Source organism: Bubalus kerabau, chromosome 6 (genome assembly GCF_029407905.1).
Source record: "Bubalus kerabau isolate K-KA32 ecotype Philippines breed swamp buffalo chromosome 6, PCC_UOA_SB_1v2, whole genome shotgun sequence".
In the NCBI taxonomy this organism is placed as follows: domain Eukaryota; kingdom Metazoa; phylum Chordata; class Mammalia; order Artiodactyla; family Bovidae; genus Bubalus; species Bubalus kerabau.
In genome coordinates, this window is record NC_073629.1 from 90,334,723 (window position 1) to 90,351,199 (window position 16,477).

General features: G+C 45.2%; 1 long non-coding RNA gene across 3 annotated transcripts in view; it reads left to right on the plus strand.

The window, feature by feature from the left end:
- Positions 1-3,187: 3,187 nt before the first annotated feature.
- The window catches only part of LOC129656224 (uncharacterized), a 42,222-nt gene continuing 28,932 nt past the window's right edge, over positions 3,188-16,477 (plus strand). The window contains exons 1-4 of one of the 3 annotated variants that reach the window (XR_008716273.1): positions 3,188-3,329; positions 3,498-3,688; positions 4,018-4,126; positions 11,354-11,525. This is a non-coding gene — a long non-coding RNA (uncharacterized LOC129656224). Of the gene's footprint in view, positions 3,330-3,497; positions 3,689-4,017; positions 4,127-5,807; positions 6,124-9,922; positions 10,291-11,353; positions 11,526-16,477 lie in introns of those variants that run through there. The other 2 variants (XR_008716274.1, XR_008716275.1) reach the window with 2 other exon arrangements.

Sequence of the window (16,477 nt, forward strand, 5' to 3'; positions counted from 1 at the left end):
AGGCACACATACATATGAATATCCTGGAAAATAGTGCAGAAAAAGTAGATAAATATGCTTTTATGTATACATTTAAATCTCTATATACACACACACACGCATGTATTTATAAATATATAACTATATGCAGCATTATCTTAAAAAGAAAGAACTTTTTGGCTCCACATCTGTCTTAGAGGGTTGTTGTGATACTTGGAAATAGAAGTATAACATTTTCCCTGGTGATGGCCATGCTTTGAAGTTTATTTGGGGAAACCTGTGTAGTTGATGGAAAGAGCACAGGCTGGGGAGTAAGGAGAATGGGGAACTTACCATTTAAGCTTCAACATTTACCATTTGGGGAGCTCAGGTTGGTCAGTCTGCTTTCAGATGATAATAGCTGTTCCCCAGCGTGGCCCAGAGGGTCCAGGGAGGTGGTGTGTATGAGAATCCTGCTCTGCCCCCACTCCATCTCCCCCTCCACAGCACACCCTTCTCAGGAAGCACTTTCCTACCTGTCTCTGTGTCCTGGATTCTAACAGAGGCTGTTTTCCCCCCTTCTTTCTCCTCCCTCTTTCTCTCCAAACTTCCTTCTCTCTTCCCTTCATCCTTCCTTCTCTCCCAGATTGTTTCACCTCTAAAGGCTCTTGCCCATGGACGAATTCACTAAGAAACTGAATTCCATGTTCAGGATGACTGCAGAACTCCCACTGCTGTCAAGGAGATTTCTAGGCCTTTAATGAGGGGAGAATTTGATCCTAAGACTCCTTGTTAAGATAAAGACCTGGCTGGTTTATTAACTCTATCCAGCTGGGGTACAGACTCACAGAAAAATAATTAAACGCTCTCTGCCTAAAGAAGGGCCAGAGCTGCAGAGAAAACCTGGCCTGGATCTTGCAAGAAAGAGGGGAAGGGTGATCCCTTGCTGCTTTTAGGAATCATTTCTTCTTGAGTGCCTAAAGCTGGTCTGAGAACTCTCTTCTCCCTTCCACATATCTGGCTGCTGCTGCTGCTAAGTCGCTTCAGTCGTGTCTGACTCTGTGCGACCCCATAGAAGGCAGCCCACCAAGCTCCTCTGTCCGTGGGATTCTCCAGGCAAGAGTACTGGAGTGGGGTGCCATTGCCTTCTCCGCCACATATCTGGACTTTATCATAAAGTGCACCTCAGAGTGGCAGAGTTTATTTATTCATTTGACAAATGTTTATCAAATATCTACTATGTGCCAGATACTATGCTGAGTTTGGGGTGAAAATTGACATACTTAGGGGACATTCGGAGAAGTCAATGGCACTCTACTCCAGTACTCTTGCCTGGAAAATCCCACAGATGGAGGAGCCTGGTGGGCTGCAGTCCATGGGGTCGCGAAGAGTCGGACACGACTGAGCGACTTCACTTTCACTTTTCACTTTCATGCATTGGAGAAGGAAATGGCAACCCACTCCAATGTTCTTGCCTGGAGAATCCCAGGGACGGGGGAGCCTGGAGGGCTGTCGTCTATGGGATCGCACAGAGTCAGACATGACTGAAGTGAGTTAGCAGGGGACATTCAACTCATTAATATCATTTTACATAGAAAGAAATTGAGACCCAGGGAGAAATAACTTATCTATGATAACAGATTCAGTCAGGACCTGGTCCCTCTTTTCCTGATATAAAATACTTTCTCATGCTAAGCAGTTCTGCAGGTGGCTCAGTGGTAAAGGATCCACCTGCCAATGCAGGAGATACTGGAGATGAGGGTTCATTCCCTGAGTTGGGAAGATGCCTGGAGAAGGAAACAGAAATCCAGACCAGTATTCTTGCCTGGAAAATCCCATGGACAGAGGAGCCTGGTGGGCTACAGTCCTTGGGGTTGCCAAAGAATCAGAAACAACTTAGCAACTAAATAACAATAACCCCCTCCATACCTAGTCTGGCCCTCCCTCATCTGTTAGGACTTTAACCCTTTTTGTTGTTGGCACCTCAGAGATTCAGCTGCTAGGCAGTAAGCTCCCTTTGATGGAACCATGCCTTCCACCTCTTGGCTGGCTCTGTAGCCTGTATCTCAGTAATCAGATGACTACAGATAAATTGTTTATTAAAATAGATGGAATATAAGACTTCCCTGGTGGTCCAGAGGTTAAGACTCCATCTTGCAATGCAAGGGATGAGGGTTTGATCCCTGATTGGGGAACTATGATCCCACATGTTGTGGAGAAGTGGGCCTACAAGCTGCAACTGGAGAGTCTGTGCACCATGAAAGATCCTGCGTGATGCAACTAAGACCCCATGTAGCCAAGTAAATAAAACTGGAGAAAACAGTAGATGAAATTCAATGAAGAAGACCTTTCTTCATTGTGAGAGAAAGTATTTAAATAGTCTTAAAAGAAGGGATAGTGTTCAAGAGAGAGATTAAGGATCAGATGGGGCATGTGCTTATGTGTGTGTGTGGTGTGCACACATGCTCGTGTGTGGGCAGGGGTGTTTGTGGATGTATAGGCCATTGTAGACCCAATAACCTAAGTGGGTTCTGCATGAAACTTGGTATGTTTGCAGAATGATAATTTTGAAAGCCTGTCCTGGAAGGTGTTTTCATGAGGCAGGCACATGGGGAGGAAACAGAAGGAAAAAGGACCCAAGGTGTGTGTGGCTGGTGGGGGTGGAGTTCAAATCTCCATTCTCTGACTTACTAGTTGTGTGACTCTGGGCAAGTCCCTTATCTCAGCTGGTTTCCTTTTCTGTGAAATGATCATAATACTGACTACAGCAAGGTGATTTAAGTATTAAGTGTAATCAGGCATGTCAACACCACGTGGCCTAGGGCCAGTTTCTTTTAGGTGTACAGGATCAGTTAGTACTGTCTTTCAACAGAGGAAAGGGTTGTTTTGTGGTTGGTGATGCAAGGTCTAGAAGGAGTCTTAGGGCTGATCATGAAGCATAAAATGTCAGACTGAAAAGTCTGAATAGTGTGCCCCTGATTTGGCAGGTGTTGGAGGTTTGTGAGGAGTGATGTGGACAAATCATTTTTTTGCTTGCTTTTGTCTGTTTGTTGCTTTTAGAAAATTGTGCTTAGGATAGGAACACAGGAATGTGGAGGCAGATCCGGCAGGGAGTTGCTTAAAGGATTTCAGTGAGAAGAGAAATTCCTGAGAATAATGAGCTAGGAGGGGCCTCCCAGGTGGTTCTAGTGGTAAACAACCCGCCCGCCAATGCAGGAGACATAAAAGACTCAGGTTTGATCCCTGGGTCAGGACAGGATAACCCACTCTGTTATTCTTGCCTGGAGAATCCCATGGACAGAGGAACCTGGCGTGCTACAGTCCATAGGGTTGCAAAGAGTTGGACACGACTGAAGTGACTTAGCACACACGTAAGCAATGTGACAGGAGAGGAATGGGGAGGCAAGGCAGAGATAAATGATCAGAGAACAACAAAAATAACATGCATTGCATACTTGCTATGTATAGGTATTGTTCTAAGCATGTTAAAGACTTAGCTTATTTAATGTGTCAAATGTATTATCCTGTCCAATACTTAGAGCGTACCTGAAGGTGAAACTCTTTTAATGCTACTCAGAGGTACGGAAACTGAGGCACAGAGAAATTAAGGTGCAAAGAAGGCATATCTCCACCCCAACTCATTTAGAATGGATTAAAAAATTCTTCACGAAGCATGCTCACTTTCTGGAAAATTCAGGTTTTAATTTTCTACCTCTCTTCTGCACCCAGTGTGAGTATTTGGTATGTTTCTTTTGAGAATGTTTTAGCCTGTTTTCTCCACGACTTACACGGAACTGTAATAGTGGTGTGCCTTTATAGATTTCATGAGCATATTGCCCCTGTCTTCATGATAGTCATTTTAAATAGTGGTTTCATATTTTATTGAGTGGATATACCAGAGCTATTTTTTCCACTAATATGACCATCTTGGGACATAAATTTTGACAGCACCTCTTATTATGTTTTAAAGATACATTTCCTGAATTTGAATTACTGGCTAAAATAGAGTGACTAATTTCATGGCTTTTAATTCACATTGCCAATTTGTTTTTCCCACAGGGTTGAACATACAACATCCTCAACAATGCAGAAGACTATCAATTTCACTGCACCCTTGCTAGCATTGGGCATTATTGTTATTACTAGTAAAGTTATTAGAGGAAATAAGGTTAGTCACTTTAATTTTAATTTGCATCGCCTTTCCCCTCCCATGGGACTGATACTTGCAGTTTCTCTTTAGTTATTATTGTTATTTTTTTTGGAGGCCATTCTTTCAAAGCAAAAATTTGTGTGTTAGAATGAAGTATACAATAGGGTGAGGAGTGGGGTAAAGTTGAGGAACTAGGAGGTTTTGAGCCTAACAAACTGGGAGAAAAGCCATGCTTTGATATCCACCAGCATCGGAGAAGGCAATGGCACCCCACTCCAGTACTCTCGCCTGGAAAATCCCATGGACAGAGGAGCCTGGTGGGCTGCAGTCCCTGGGGTCGCTAAGAGTCGGGAACGACTGAGCGACTTCACTTTCACTTTTCACTTTCATGCATTGGAGAAGGAAATGGCAACCCACTCCAGTGTTCTTGCCTGGAGAATCCCAGGGATGGGGGAGCCTGGTGGGCTGCCGTCTATGGGGTCGCACAGAGTCGGACACAACTGAAGTGACTTAGCAGCAGCAACAGCATAGGGGAGAACAGATTCACTGGTAGACTGCTTGGAACCAGTGTCCATGCTGTTAGGGACGAGGTGAGGCTTACTGTCTATCTTCTGGCTAACATTTTCTTTTTAACTCTTATTATTCAAATGGAATATGTTCATTGCAGAAAAAATAAAGATAAGGAGGAAAGAGATAAAAATCACAGAGTTAAGGTGCAAAGAATATAGATTCCCAGTATTTAAAGATAAGTCCTTTGATGTTTTATTATATATGGTTATAGAATCTCTTTATATACACAACATTATAGGTTGTGTATACTACACACAGGGCTTCCCTGGTGGCTCAGTGATAGAGAATTAGCCTACCAATGTAGGAGACATGGGTTTTGATCCCTGGGTTGGGAAGATCCCTGGGGAAGGATTTGGCAACCAACTCTGGTATTCTTGCCTAGGAAATGCCAGGGACAGAGAAGCCTGGTGGGCTACAGTCCATGGAGACACAAAAGAGTTGGACACAACTTAGCAACTAAACAATAACAATACTACACACATTCCCACATCTGTATCTGCAGTTGGCTGCAGTTATTTCTGTCTCTTTTGTGTGTATATGACTGATATTATTTGTTGCCATATTCCTTTAACTGATAGAGGACCATTTGGCAAAATTTGGAGGTAGAAACATGGGATAAATCTTATGTGTGTGTTCATGTATATAATCACTTTGGTGCATCTCTGATAATTTTCTTCAAAGAAGTGTTGAAAAAGTTCATGCCTGGCTGATCTAATTATCTCTATGATGAAAGAATTAAAGCTGTAAAGGCAGATTTCTTCATAGGCTCAATTTATGGAAGAGGACCCCACTCTGTTCTTATAGTTCTTTCTTGTCTTTTAAAATCGGTTCTATAGGGATAGTTGGGTTTTAATGACGCCCACTAGGCCAACAGGTCTTAAATTCCCAGTCAGAGGCAGAACTTTAGATGGAGGAGTCATCGCACTTGTGTTACACACCTGATATATGCTATGCTCTTTTGTACATGTATAATCTAAATTTTCTAACCTCTCCAAACCTCAAGTCCTGTGGCTACAAAGTTAGGAATAATAAAAATACCTACTTTATAGATTTGCTTAAATGATATAAAGAAGGCAAACATTTAGTAGAAGGACTGGAAGAAGTGAAAAGTCTCTCTTTTTGTATAAAGGAGCTGGAAGGATGTTCTTATCCTATCACTTACCATGACCTGCAGTCACATTGGAAGTGCCACTGGGAAAAGGATCACCTGCAGACAATATGCAGGATGAGTGACACACACCATACTATCCAATCCCTCCATCATCCTAGAAGGCAAACTATTACCTCCATTGTATTTATTTAAGGATTCAACAATAATTATAAGGTACCTTCTGTGGGCCGAGCACTATTCTAGATGTTTCAGACACAGTGGTGAACAGAGTCAAGTGTTTGCTCTCATGCGACAAGCAATTGCATGAATATTTAGGTGGCAGTAAGATAATGTGGTGTTGGAGAAGATTCTTGAGAGTCCCTTGGACTGCAAGGAGATCCAACGAGTCCATTCTAAAGGAGATCAGTCCTGGGTGTTCTTTGGAAGGACTGATGCTAAAGCTGAAACTCCAATACTTTGGCCACCTCATGCGAAGAGTTGACTCATTGGAAAAGACTCTGATGCTGGGAGGGATTGGGGGCAGGAGGAGAAGGGGACGACAGAGGATGAGATGGTTGGATGGCATCACTGACTCGATGGATATGAGTTTGGGTGAACTCTGGGAGATGGTGATGGACAGGGAGGCCTCGCGTGCTGCAATTCATGGGGTCGCAAAGAGTCAGACATGACTGAGCAACTGAACTGAATTGAACTGAAGATAATGAGGGAGAATAAAGCAGAATATGGAGGATGATGGTGCAGGAAAGGAGGAGGTTGCTGTCATGTAGTAGAGTAAGGGGTGGTGTCTTGGATAGTGTGAAATTTGAGCAGAAACCTAAAGAAAAGGGAGTGAGTGAGTCACATGGATAAGCAGGGGAAGCACCTCTCAGGCAGAGGGAATAGCATCTGTAGGGAGCCCTGAGGTGGGATATGCTCACTGCAGGACAGTGAGGGGGGTGGCATGGAATGGGTTGGGGTGACTTGGATGACAGGGAGTGTGGTGGGAGGAAATGAGAGAAGAAGTGTGGGCTGTGAGAGAGGAGGAAATATTTTGTAGAGCCCTGTAGGACATTGTTAAGACTTTAGCTTCTACTGAATGAGGTGGGAGGTCCCACTGAAGGATTTAAATCAAAAGATGATTTTATAAAGTATCACTATGGCTACTGAGGAACAAAAGTCTAAAAGGGGCAAGAATGGAAGGTTGGAAACTTTCCAGGGAGGTGACTGATGCAATTGTCCAAGCAGGAATATTGGGAACTTGGATCTCAGTGGTAATGGGGTGGGTAGTGAGAAGGTGAGATTGAAGGAGGCAGAGCAGGCAGCCTTTGATGATGGACCAGAAGAGGGGAGTGAATTCCAATATGATTCGAAGGTCTATATACCCACGTCTGTCCTAGAATGGAGTTGCTATTTACTAAAAATAGGGAAGACAGGATGGAGCAGGGATCAAGATGTTGGTTTGGGGCATATAAAGTTTGAGATGTCCATGACATGGTCCAGTCGAGATGTTAGGTGTGTAGTTAAGTATCTGGGTCTGGGATTTTGGTGAGAGGTCTGGGACAAACATTTAAGAGTCACTGGTGCAAACAAAGTATTTAAAGCCAGGAGTAAGATCATGGAAAGTGAAGTAGTCAGAGGACTGAGGCTTCCAACTTCTCAAAGTGTTGCAGGTGAAGGGAGTCTGTTGCACATAAGGAAATAAAAACTTGGGAGTCAAGCAATTTGCTTCACAGTAAGAGACAGAGATGGGAATCTGTGCTCAAGGATCTGACCCTGAAGTCTGTGTTATTAACCCCTCAGTAATACTCCAAAGGCTGGAGCAAAGAAGTCTTTTCCTAGAGACATGAATCATGGGTGGTTTGCCAGGACTTCACCTCTAACTATGCTGGGATAGCAAGCTGAGCCCTCTGCTGCTGCTGCTGCTAAGTTGTTTCAGTCGTGTCCAACTCGGTGCGACCCCATAGATGGCAGCCCACCAGGGTCCCCCGTCCCTGGGATTCTCCAGGCAAGAACACTGGAGTGGGTTGCCATTTCCTTCTCCAATGCATGAAAGTGAAAAGTGAAAGTGAAGTCGCTCAGTCATGTCTGACTCTTAGTGACCCCATGGACTGCAGCCCACCAGGCTCCTCTGTCCATGGGATTTTCCAGGCAAGAGACTGGAGTGGATTGCCATTGCCTTCTCCGAGCTGAGAGCCCTCAGGTCTGAGCAAATAAGACACTTCTCTTTTGCTCCTAGAACCTGACGACTCATCTATCAGCCCCACCTGGTGTAGTACTCAAGGATCTCAGGGGAGCAAGAAAGGTCTGGTAATTAAGAAAGATTCCTTTCCTGAGCTGCAGTGGGTCACAGTGACTGTCAGGGTTAAAAGATTGATGGCTTCATAAAGACCACCTGAAAAGGCAATTGACCAGTAAGGGGAAAAAAACTCATTGCCACCCACCCAGTACTGCAGCGTCTTTATTCAGAGACCTGCCCACAAACAGAGCTACTTGGAACTGCTTGTACCAGTCACTACTTGGCCCCATTTTATGGCTGTAAATAATCCTCAACAAGCAAGGGATGTGTTCCTGCATTCCCTGATCAAAGTTGTATCTTCCTGGTTCCTTGACTGGATGTGTAGGGACAAATAAAACTCAGTTCCCTTACTCTCAGGGGTTCATCATAGAGACCGTCACTGCATTCAAGATACTCAACAAGTCTAATATTCTGTTCTATAATATCGCATGTATTTAAAAATTCACTTCTCTAGTGATATGAGAATCAGAGTCCAGCACGTAGTAAATACTCATTAAGTTATTCACAGAAGTGTGTGTGGAGTTGTAGACAAAGAGTCCAGAATTAAGCCAATCTTGCAGCTATAGCTTTGCTAAGACCAAAGGTTCATGACGTCAGATACGTCATTCCTTCCTGCATCTTAGTTTACCTATCAGTCAAAAAGGGGGTTGGATTAAATTATCCTTGAAGATCTTTTATTGACTGATTGATTTTTAATTGAAGTATAGCTAATATGCATGCTTCCCTGGTGGCTCAGATGGTTAAAAAATCTGTCTGCAATGTAGAAGACCTGGGTTTGATCCCTGGGTTGGGAAGATCTCCTGGAGAAGGAAATGGCAATCCACTCCATTATTCTTGCCTGGATAATTCCATGGACAGAGAAGCCTGGTGGGCTACAGTCCACGAGGTTGCAAAACAGTGAGATACGACTTAGTGGCTGAACAACAACGAATATTCCATTATACACAGACACATCGTATCTTTTTAAATCTATTCACCTGTTGACACTTAGGATGCTTCTGTATTTTGGCTATTGCAAATAACACTGCTATGAACACTGGGGAGCATGTATCTTTCCAAATGAGTGTTTTTATTTCTTTCAGATAAATACCCAGGAGTGAAACTGCCAGGTCATATGGTAGTTCTGTGTTTAGTTTTTTGAGAAAACAGTTTTCCATACTGTTTTCCACAGAGGCTGCACCAATTTACATTTCCACCAACAGTGTAGGGGATGGGGTTTCCTTTTCTCCTTGGAGATCCTTTAGATCAAAGGCAAGATGTGTTGAAAGGTCTGAAAAGCCCCAGTAAAATCTCTCTTCCTAAAATGCTGTTAAATGCCATGATGTGTCTTGATAGGATAGGCATTCTAGAGGGTTTAAGAAAAGAAAGCACCTCCATGCCTCCTGTGTGCAACTGGCCCTTGTCTTTGTGGAATCAACCTCCCCCCAACCCCCCAGTATTCTTTAGATCACAGTTCCCCAGGAGTTTAGCCCAATGGGAGACTTGGCTGGGCAGGTTGCCATGGGGCAGCCCAACAGTGGCAAGGTGGAAAATCTGTGAATTACCTTGCCTTTTTAAGTGCCTGCCAGCATCCGTGCATGTGCTGGCCAGGAATATTGCCATGATAGAGCTTGCTCACACCTTAAGCCAAATGACTCCCCAACCCAGAATTCAGGCAGATGGAAGAAGGCATACTGCAAGGCAGAAAGTTAGTCTTTTCAATCAATACATCCTGAAAGAGAACTTGCTCTATTTTCACCTTAAGTAGAGGAAGCTGCCTTCCGGGGGCTCCTAGAGTGGAGTTTTCCCCTGAGGCTGCTCCCTCCATTCTTGCTGCCATCAGATTAGTTCTGGCCTGGCTTTTTTTTTTTCTCAACAGGACAATTATGAAGTCTTCAGTGAGGATCTGTCTCCAATCTCCTTCCAATCCATTTTTCATTAAGGAACTAGTCATCTATTTGGAAAAAAATAAAAGAGAAAAGAAAATATACCAACCAAACTAGGTCATGTTATCCTCAGGCTCAGGAGCCTTCAAAAGTCTCCCCTGCTTAACATCAAGACAAACACCCACCATGGCCTGCAGGAGCCAGGCAGTGTGGCCTGTCTACCCTTCCAGTCTCTTTTGCCCAAATTATGTCATGTCCCTTCACTCATTAATTCCATCCATTTTGGGTTTCTTGAATTTTCTATGTTCCCTCCTGCCTTGAGGGTTTTGCCTAATCTTCTCTTTCTGCTTGGGGTCCTTTCCTTACTCCCTTTCTTTTCTTTCTTCTTGGATGAAATTCACCTCCTTGGAGAGCCTTTCCCTATTCATTTCACCTGAAGTTAAAGCTCTCAGTCTTTTTCTGGCTCAGCTAATTGTCCGTTACAATGTGCAGATGCTTTTTTTCATTTGTTTATTTGTGTTTTCCCCACCACTCCTATTAAACTGTGAACTGTAAACTCCAGGGAAGCAGAAACCATTTCCGTGTTGTTTATGGTTGTCTTCATCTCCAGGGCTTGCTTCAGTGCCAAGCTGGTACTCCATCATTGTTTGCCAAATGATTAATCTGGTTCTGCTCAGCTTCCTAGCGAGATCCTTCACCCCAGCCCACTTCTCCTGCCCTATCAGAGTACCACCCCCTAAGGGCAGTATTCTTCGAGCCTCTGCTCCTGTGATTGCCCTGTGCCTTCTGCCTGAGATACACATCTTCCCTATTTTCCTCCTGAAAAATGAACTCAGCCTTCAAGACTCTGCTCAAATATCATCTCTGCTTTGATGCCTGTCCCCATGCCTCCTGGCAAAATGAAAAGCATATGCTCCATGGTTTGTGCACATCTGAATCACAGCCTTTGTCACTCAGCATTGTCCTCACGCTTTTCTGTGTCTATTTTCCCCACAAGACGGACCTCTTGGGAGCAAGGAAGAGATCTAATTCATCTTACATTTCCACTTCTTAAAAGTACTTATCACATAGGAAGGTTGGATAAAGGCTTTTGGAGGGGATGCATACATTAATAAATAGAAGCATGTCCTTGGTGAAATTTCTCTGTATGGAATCTTCCTCTCTGAGTAATCCTTATGTACTGACACCCTGTTTGGATATTCTCTCCTGGGAATTTTCTCTGGGGTTCCTGCTTTAGGGAGACCATCTCTCTGTGTTTTGTCTTCTAGGATTATACATCTGGTTTGGTTTAGAAAGCAGAGTTAGCTCTTGCCTGCTTTTTAAAAGGAACCTGGCAGTTCATACATGTCCTGTGGTAGGTAGGGGCTTCACAGGTGGCTCAGTGGTAAAAAAAAAAAAAAAAAAAAAATCCATCTGCCATGCAGGAGATGCAGGTTCGATCCCTGGGTCGGGAGGATCCCCTGGAAGAGGAAACAGCAACCCACTCCAGTATTCTTGCCTGGAGAATCCCATGGACAGAGAAGCCTGGTGAGCTATAGTCCATAGGGTTGCAGAGCACTGGACACAGCTGAGCAACAGAGCACACATGCAGGGGAGGTAAGATAATAAGTAGCCAAGCTTCCCCAAATACTTGTTTTTTCTTTCTTTCTTTTTTTCACTACTTGTCCCAGTCTGGTAGAACTGGTTGTTAAATATTCATTCATTCATTGTCTAGCCATTGTTCTCCTGTTATTTGCCAGATACTGTTTTGGTGCTATGTTCACAGTGATGCAAGAGATCCTGTTCCTAAAGTATTTTTCTTGGAGGGGGAAGCACTGACGGACAAACAATGTGATCAGTGCTCTGATGCAGTGTATGTTTGCAGAGTCATGTGGGAGTAGGAGTAAAAAAGGCTTCCATCTACCTGGGGGGTGGGGGGTGTTAAGGAAGTCTTCTTAGTCCAGAGACTGTTTGTGTTGACTTTTGATAGATGAGTAGAATTGTTTGATGGGAAAGGGACATGAGAAAGGGAGGAAAAGAAAACGAGGGGAGGGACAGGGAATAGCACACACAAAGGCAGAAGCAAGGGGTGGTAAGTGTGGTTTAAAGTCCTGAGAAGCTCACAGAAGTCCAGAGCTTTTGCTGCCCAGTTTGATGTGTGGGTAGCAAGTGCCAGCATCACCTGGGAACCTTCTAGAACAGCAGAATTTTGAGCTTCACCCTGGACCAACTGGGCTTCCCTGGTGGCTCAGATGATAAAGAATCATCCTGCACTGCAGGAGATCCACGCTGGATCCCCGGGTTGGGAAGATCCTCTGGAGGAGGGCACGGCAACCCACTCCAGAATTCTGGCCTGGAGAATTCCACACAGAGGAGCCTGGTGGGCTACTGTCCATGGGGTCACAAAGAGTTGGACATGACTGAGGGACTAACACACACACTCACTGGACCAGCGAAGTCAGAATCTACATTTTACCAAGATCCCCAGGTAGTTCCTGTCCACATTAAAGTTTAAGAAAAAGTAGCTAAGGAGGTGTTTTTCTGGCCATGACATGCATCAAAATCATCCGCGGGGCTTATTAACAGACTGGATCACTGAGTCCTACCTTAGAGTTTCTGAATGAGTAGCCCTGGGTGGACCTGAGAGTGTGCATTTCTCAGAATATGTGATGAGATGTGTGCTGATGCTGACTAGGTGATGCTGATGCTTCTGGTCTGAGGACCACACTTGGAGACCCACTAGGGTTGAGTATAGTGGGAAGGGTAATTTCTGGGAAGTGAGCTTGGGCAGGTAGTAGGATTCAAATCCCAAAGGGCTCTGATGGGGCGGCATGGGCTTTATCCTGGAATGCTGTAGACATTTGCATAGTTTTGATGCTGCAGGGTGAAGTAGTCAGACTTTTCTTTGGGGAAGATCACTCTGGCAGCACGTGGTAGCTGAGCTGGGGAGTGACAAGATGACGGACTGTCACTATATTCCAGGTGAGACTGATGAATTCTGAACTAAGGCAGTGCAGCTGCTCTCAAGACAAATTTGGGGGTCAGAATTTTGGGGAGTCAGTAATTGACTATAAGGGTGAGAATCACAAACCTCCCACCTACCCGGAACCTGGGTGCATATCACAGCCCATGACTCCTTCCCTGCCCATGGCTGTTGCCCTTTCATGCCCAGAAAGCCACCCTGTTTCATCTGCCTCCTTTTCACAAGCCTGCCTCTGGCTTCCTCTGACAGGTTTCAGCCTGCAGTGTTTGAAGAAAGGGGTGCAGTGCAGTAAACCATTCAGAAATAGGATTTATTAATGGGAGGCATGTAATTACTGCCAGACACAGCAATCTGAAGAGTTTATGGCCTAAGTGTTTGGTGTCATTCATTAAAACAAAGTGGGTTCTTGGCATGGACACTGTCACCCTGTGACCAGATCCATCTGTTTCTGTGATAGCCCCTTCCCCACCCCTGCATCTGCAAGTTGAGCCAGGCTGGAGAGGCAAAGGCAGATAAATCACAGGGCAGGGGCTTGGCTCCAGGGACCATGGCCCTCGCCTGGACCCCTTGGATGGGCCGGCCCCAGTTCCCAGCAGGGCTCCTGGAGGGGCTTGTGCCCTGAATGCTTTCTGTCTGGAGGGCTTCTGTTTCTGTAGTAACCTGTCAGCAGACCCTCTGAAGAACATCCTGCACACTTAAGACTTCTCCAAAACCTTCTTCCCACCCATTTCACTTCTTAGTCAACCCTCACTGAACCCTGGGATGCAGGGAGCAGAGCTTAGCATCCCCTTGTGACAAGTGGAAGCCTAGAAGTTTGGGTGAGTCTCCCAAAGTCCTAGGGCCTGGAGGACAAGCTTGTGCCAAGACCCCATGAAGCCATTCCCACCTCTCCACCAGGTAGGCTAGGCTGGCCCCACTCCAGGATGAGAGTGCTGCTTTGCTTTGAGGACAGATTGGGCTGTGAGAGGCACAGCTCCTGCAGGCCTTGGGTTCAAGCCCAGGATTTCTCTTGCCTAGTCCTGTGTTCTTGGGAAAGACGCTCTAAGCCTCAGTTTCCTCAAAGAGAAAATGGAGGGAACAAGGTCAGCTCTTTCCCAGGGCTCTCTGAGAACTAAGAGGCCTTGCAGGGCTTGGCGCTGGCTGGTCCTCTTTCCCGTGACTTGTCATCATCTTCAGGCCTCCCAAAAAACCCTGTAGTACTTGACACAGGGATGCTGAGCTCAGATGAGATAATAGAGGGAATATGCTTTGGAAAATTCAAGCACACCATTCAAATGTGAGGTAATAATAGGAACAACGAATCTGCCGTAACCCTGCCAAAAAAACCCAGCAACTTTTGAGACAAAAAGCAGACCTGGATTCTAGAGTCCTCACCATTATGATTGGTTTTGGACAGAGGAACTTTTCTGCCCTTTCAAACATCTATCTCAAAAGGTTGTTTTGTTCCGAGACTTGCAGAGGCTGATATGGGGGGAAATGGATAACTGGCAGGTACTTGTGTGCTAATTAGGAGGCTGCCGTGCCTGGAACTCTTTCAGGAACTGACACCTTATATATCTTTGTATTTGCTAGTGCCCAGCACAGGGCCTGGCATAGGTAGATACTCAGTGATTATTTATTAAATAATTGGAACCAAGCTCGATTCTGTCCTATCCTGTGGGTTCTTTGAAGGCAGGGCCTGTGTTTTACTCATTTCTCTTTTCCCAGGGCCAATCCTAGTGTCTGGCACAGAGTAGGTGCTTAGTCAATTCAGGCTGGATAGAAATTAAGCCCCATGAAATATAAGGCAGACATATCTAGTGTCTGCCCTGAACCACAGGAGAACCCAGGGCTCCAGGTAGGAAAGGAGTCTGGGATTTGTAGCCGGAGTCGGTACTGGTCAGATGACAGGCTCACTTCAAAGGCACGCGGTGGGGAGGGGAGGGGACTGTGGTTTCTCCAATGCCTTCTTGGCTGCGTGGGAGCTCTTGTTGGCGGCAGAGGTGGGGAGGGGAGGTTGGCAGCCCAGTGGAGGCCTCAGCCGGGACTTCAGGATGGAACAAATGAGCCAGAGGAAAGGAAGCAACTCAGATGGAGACGAATGCGCTTAAAATCTCCTTCCCCTCTCTGCATCCGCCGGAACAGATGTGGCAGTTCTGTGTGTGTGTGTGTGTGTGTGTGTGTGTGTGTGTGCGCGCGCGCGCGCATGCACGCATGCACATGTGTGTGTTGGAAGGAAAACAGGCTTTACAGCCAAATAAATCTCTGCGCCTATCCCCTCAGTGCAAAGCCAGGGCTGTGGGATCTTGAGTATGTTTTATTTTTTTTCTGAATCTCCATTTCCTCATCTTAAAAAATGGGATCAGTGATTCTTACCGTCCAGCGTGGCTGTGGCTATGCAGGGTGTTTTGTAAGCAATAAAACAGCCGTTTATGAAGCACCTGCTCTCTGCTAGGCACTGAGCCTAGTAGCTGGATGGATTTAATCTGTAATCCCCTTAACCATCCTGTGAGGTGGTGATTATCATCTCCAGTCTCCTGAGCAGAGCAGAGGAAGCTGAAGTTCAGAGGCAAGGAGCAATTTGCTCAAGGGAGACTGCCAGAAATTCAACTGGGTTCTCTTTGTAGAGATTACACTATGGAAACACACAGGGTGATTATATTTCGTGAATCTCGGTCAAGCCTAAAACTCTCCCGCAGCGGCAGTTTTCCTTTATTGTCAGCACTTTTTCCTCTTCCATCTCCCTTTTGTAAAAAAGCTAAACCTTTGGCTAACCTGTCTGTCTGTGGAAGAAGGGTGAGCTGTACTCAGTGATTTCAATGTGATTTGATTCTCTTTGTCCAGGTGCTTTTTGGTTTCCATGGGAGGGAGATCAGGAAATTATGTCTAGGTGTTTGTAAGAGGGAAGTGGAAAAGCTGCTGAGACTTACACTTTTGGACAATCCAACAACATCTGAAATATCAGAACTATCATTCCAAAAAAAACCTATCAACCCTTTTGACATTTTTGGGAGTCTTTCTTTAAAGCCTCAGCCAAATATGAGGTAAATGTGGAAGGTCAGGAAAGCCAATTCACTTTTATTAAAATCTACCACGTGCCTGGACGCTCCCCATGGTCACCCTGTATGGTAGGTATTGTTAGATCCACTTGCCACCTGAAGACACTCAGAAAGGTTAACATTTGTCTGAGATCACACAAGGATGAAGCATCAAAGTCAAGGTTCAAACCTTAGCCTAAAACACAGGCTCTTTTTTCTGCCATTTCCTGCTTCCGAGCCCCAAGTCTACTGATGTACACTGTTGCTTTCTCTACACTCCTTCTTTTGGGAGCCTGTCCCTTTTTTATGCATGGCCCCAGGCAGATCTGAAGAAAAGGCATACCTGCAGTTTCAGAAGAAAAAGGCCTTAGCATTGAGACTGCAGGAGACCACCAAAGGCAGCATCAGCAAAGACAGATGATCCCAACTTTTGGAAGATGCTCTTTGTGAAATGGATACTTGTATTTTTGGGTGTGAGTTCCAGCACCAGGAGCAGGCTGTATCTTTTTTTTTTTTTGGCAGGGTGGGTTGGGCTTTCTAGAGGAGGAAGAAAGAAGCAGGGAAGGGAA